Below are 5,226 nucleotides of genomic sequence, written 5' to 3' on the forward strand. Positions count from 1 at the left end.
GATTTAGTATTTTTTTGAGGCTTTGATCTTGTAGTTGAATCATGATTCAACCAAAAGATTATTAAGTGAGTTGTCTGTGTCTTATTCAGCTTTAATAAATCAATAAGAAGTTAAAAATAATATTTTTTTACGGAAAGGTAAGTAAAATAAGAGATATTGTTAAAAACAATCAGTTGTTTTAGACCATAAAACCCGTCTTCAATTTCTTTATTAAAATTAATTTTATTAACTTTAAAAACTAGTAATATTAATTACTCGGGAAAAACTCCAAACCTTTACTTTCTGTTATTTCTTCTTTTTAATGAGAAAAAGTTGTGAGTGTATTCAGTAGGAATTTTCTTGTGTTAATAAGAGGATCCAAAATACTAAAAGGAAAAGTTTTTGTTTTAAACTTGTTGATCTATATCGTGCGGTTTGCAATGTTTTTGTTAAAACTTTTTAGGTTAATGGATTGATCTTTTCATTTTTATCTTGAATCACGATTTCTAAGAGCCTTATCTTATTTTATTTTATAAATTTTAAATAATAATAATAATAATGCCATGAGGTAGTTAAGCTTCACGTCCAGAACATAACATTTAAGTTTCAGGTTCAGGACGGTATCAGTTATGCATAAGTATTATTATACATAAAGCTGGCTAACGGGGCCCCGAGTGTTTATCGGACTTTAATCATTACTGAAAACAATTATTACGACCCGTTTCTAACATCAAGTCACTATAGAACTGGACTCTGGTCACCTGCAGATCATGTTTAATACTAAACGATTTTTGGATTCGGACTTACACATTCTTTAGAGCTAGTGATGTGGCGGTCAGGGTCAAGGTTATTACAGGTGTAACAGAGACCCTTCCGTTATCCACATGCGCATCGCGATGGCAAGCATATAATAAGGTGCCCATGCATATCGGTACATGGAAGCCCTGAAAGCTTCGATGAGTAGGGTCCTGGAATCAGTGCAGAAATTGCGCACCCGCTCTCTGTCAATACATTTGCCGCTTCTACTGGAGTACCGGGTCGGATATCCACGGTTAGTAGCTAGACTGGGTGTTTCCCCGACGGCTAGCCTTGCTGCAGAAGGAATCAACATTCATGCAGAGTTTGAGCAACTAATCGTGTTAGAGAATGCACCTAAACATCATCGTTTAGAATTAGCCGACTCGTCAGAAGCGAAACGGATACAGATAAAATTAGAAGAGAAGTCGACAGGCTTTTTTCAGCAGTAGTGCGTCCAGATTAAGATATCTTGTGGTTACGAGAGAGAATGAAAATCAGCCCATTCCTGATTACCTGAGATATAACAAGATGTGCTGTAAACGTGGTCCTGTGAAGGTAATACGTAAGACTTTAAACGGTCTGTCGAAACCTTGAATGGTAGGCAGTCTCAAAAAGTTCAAGCGTTAAAGAAGATCGGTGAGTTCTTCGAGTTTGAGCAACCTAATAGCACCCTTCACTCATCGAAAGAGATAATTGTTTGCCACGGTCTTCTTAATTGTCAAGTCAAGGGTGTCAAATTGTCAATGTTGTAGGTTGACCATGAGGAAAAATGGTGGGGTTCTTACTTCTACTTCGCATGTTTATGTTTACGTTCAACAGACCTTCCTTGCCCGAGAATGTATGCTGGCATACATCGTTTAGATGTTCGAGTTCTCATTCCGCAACCTATGCGATGTTTCAAGTGCCATCGTTTCGGACACTTGGCAGTCAGATCTGAAAGGCAAGAAATCTGAATATCTGGGACGGAAAGTCATGAAGGCAATCCATGGAAAGATCCTCCAGTTTGTGTCAACTGGAAAGGACATTACAACTGCCGTTTAAGAAACTGCCCAGTTTCACGATGGAAACGGCGATTCAGAATGTAAAAACTTACACCTACCGCTATAATTGAAAGAAACATAGATACTAAGGATGAAATCTTCTCTGCAAAAAGAATCGATAGGCCCATTAAGATGCAGTCACCAATGGATTTTGTATATAAGGATGTTAAGTGGTTGTATGAACCGACCAAAAACACCTTTCCTTTAACCAACCATTAAGTGAAGGAAGGTGTGGCAAATGCGCAGAAGAAGTCTGAGCCTGTTGCGATGCATCCAGATTAAATTAAAGAATACAGAGAATGTTCAAAATTCAACTACGGAGCCTTCAAAAGCTCAAAGAATTCCGACTGAAATGGGGAATACTTCAATCGTCCCACACAATTTCACTGGAGAGTGCATCAAGTTTGGATTATGAGACAACAATGCTAACCATCCCATCTAGGTTGGTATCACTCCGGCCGTATGAGAGGTTGGAACCTCCCGTATGAGATATGAATGAAGATACCATCTCCGAGACCTCAGACACCCTGGAAACAAAGGTGGAGGCCTTTAAGCGGATGGGACGGAGAAAAAAAATGAGGGAATTGCCAAAGCGGTAAACAATGAAATATGTTTTAAATCAAGATTTTCTAAGTTGTAGTATATTTTATTATCAAGAATGTTTAAATAGTTGTTAGTTTTTAATATCAAAGTGGAAAGGTTTTTTGTGTCTTTTTTATTTTTTGTTTCGGAATAGGCTAATGACCTGATCTCCGAACAAAAAAAAAAATAATGTACTTGCTTCGGCAGTAGATATACTAAAAAATTGAAACGATACAGAGAAAATTAGTTTGAACCCTGCTCAAGAATGATGTACAAAATCGTGAAGAGTTCCACATTTTTGCCCGAAAACTTCGAAGGACTTATGCAGAAGCAACTGTTTCCCTATGCAGAACAACTACTTTCAACCCTTACGCCAAGTCTTGCAGCTACAAGTGAGAGAATCACAGATAACAAAATGACATCTTCTCTTCCAAAAGAACTTATAAGACCAGCTGGAATAATACAGATACCAGTAAATCTTGCACATAAAAATATTAAAGGGGCAAAAACACTTCTCCAATTAGTCATAAAGTAAAGGAAGGTGTGGTAAAATGGAGAAGAATTTTGAGCCTGATGTAAGACAGATCGAAATTCAGATAGAAAAGGATAAATTATGGAAGTCACAAGGATAATAAGATGATGTCTGGGGATAGAGAAACCGTTAACAAAGAGAAAAATTTAACTATAGAGCTTTCTAAAGCGTACAGGACTTCAAAAGAGAGTGCTAGAATTCAACCGCTCCAAAAATTTCAGGGATTTATATTTTCTTTAATTTTAGTGACTCATGTTTACAAATCAACAGTGATCGGAATTTTCCAGGTTGAAACCGCACATATAAATAGACAGCAGTAATTAGGCGTAAAAAAATATTGTGGAGGCGGTATAATCTCTACTAAAAAAAAAAAAATAAAAAAAAAAAAAATCAATTTTATACGGGAAAAATAGGGATAATGTAAGTAAGGTGTTGTTGATAATCATTGGAATAAAGAAAGAGTGCGGTTTGAAACAGATGATTAAAATGGTGAAAAATAAGTAATAAAAGGCTACATGGACAACGTTAGGAAATAATTGCTGTAAATTACAAGCCATTTTATCCAGTAATTGTATGAAGTTTAAATTGTGAAATTAGTTTTTCAATTTTGTTCTGCTTTATTTCTATTGTTATTTTTTCAGAACTTATCTTTTTTGTAACAGCGTATTATTTTATAGGTTGTTGATTAACCAGTCAGTGTAAAGGGAGTTTGTGATTCTCTCGCTGATAAATGTTTATAATCTACTTGTCGGTTTTCATTTTCAAATGCGTATTTTTTTTGTAGAAAAAAAACGAATGGAATTTTTTACTGATGGGTAAATTAAATTAACTTCTACAAATACACACACACACACACACACACACACACACACACACACACACACACACACGCGCGGCAATTTTAGACAACGGTTTACGCTAAAATATTTTTGTTAAAAACTATTGCTTAATTGTAATTTTATTTGAGAATTTTTATAGTGAAGTAAATCAATTCCTCCCTTCCCCGATAAAGTCTTAAGTTACGAAAATCCTAATTGTCATTAATTTATAACTGGATAACTGACCGATTGCTATTCTCCGGAACCAGATAATTAAAGAAATATATTGTGTTTTATGTGTCTATTAATTAACATCGCTATTTTCAGAGAAAGCAACTCATAACCGATGCTTTTTGTTCCTTAGTGGTATAAGTGTATCACGCATATAAGAAAAACTGGGTCAGATTGTTTAAAACAACAAAAGGTTTCCAATAAACTGGAGTTGAAGACTCCAAACACAAACACAAAAGATCTAACCGTACACCACCGTAACTTGAAACCTTCCAATCTAATGGATCTGTTAGTTGTAGGAAGATCCTCTTTTGATAACGGAATCATATCCAAGTTTGGTTAACATAAAACGTAAAAAATAGGAACGCTCTGTTTTAATTAAATACATCACTTCCTAGGCCTGAAAAATTAAGTTTTACAATTCGAAATATTCTGATGCTTCTTCTCAAGGGTAGGATTATTAATCAAATGAATAGGAAGATATTTACAAACGTATTATGAAAATTGTAATATTGACAATACAATACCTGCTAAAAGTAAAAATTAAACTGTTTCTATAGATACAAAACGCTTAGCAAAGCAATCATTCCTGCTCATACCATACATATTTTTAGTGGCTCATTAGCCGAGCTGCGTAAAGCGTTAATTATAAATTCATTGTTGATAATATAGTATAGTACGTTTGAAAGCCTACATAACCGAAATATATGTAATTTCTGAGTTGAGAGAAATTAGAAAGTTGTTTATCCTAGAAAATGTGAGAAATTTAGTTTAAAAAAAACCTTCCATAGTAACGGAACTCTCAAAATTTGTCTATAGCTAATTTTTCTTTTTCTATAGATTCTTTATTAATTCATGAATGAAACAATGGGTTAAGTTTTTTAAATTCAATAATTATTATACTAATTATTGAAGATTAATTTGTTAAAACAACTAATAAATATTCACAGAAAATTCCAATATTCATTTTTTTAGATTCAGAAAAATGTTATTTTATATGCAGTCTTCGGAAAATTATTATTAATGTAGCCAAACCTCATTATGCTAGGTTTTTTGTCCTTCTATAAATGAATAAATTTCCTATTAAATATAAACTTTTCTGTTCATTAAACTTTCTAAAGGTGGCAAAAATATCTCGACTACCATTATTATATTTAAATATTAATATAATTTAATTTTCAGTAAATATTTTTTCCTTTCTTCCAGAAACAAAAGTAATTCATTTATCTATGTGAACCACAGTTCA

General features: G+C 33.8%; 1 non-coding gene across 1 annotated transcript; it reads left to right on the forward strand.

Moving 5' to 3' along the window:
* Nucleotides 1-2,592: 2,592 nt before the first annotated feature.
* LOC142322542 (U6 spliceosomal RNA) lies at nt 2,593-2,699 on the forward strand. Its single transcript, XR_012755930.1, has one exon. It is a non-coding gene; the product is annotated as a U6 spliceosomal RNA (small nuclear RNA).
* The last annotated feature ends 2,527 nt before the right edge of the window (nt 2,700-5,226 follow it).

Source organism: Lycorma delicatula, chromosome 3, assembly GCF_047948215.1.
Source record: "Lycorma delicatula isolate Av1 chromosome 3, ASM4794821v1, whole genome shotgun sequence".
NCBI classification, from domain to species: Eukaryota; Metazoa; Arthropoda; class Insecta; order Hemiptera; family Fulgoridae; genus Lycorma; species Lycorma delicatula.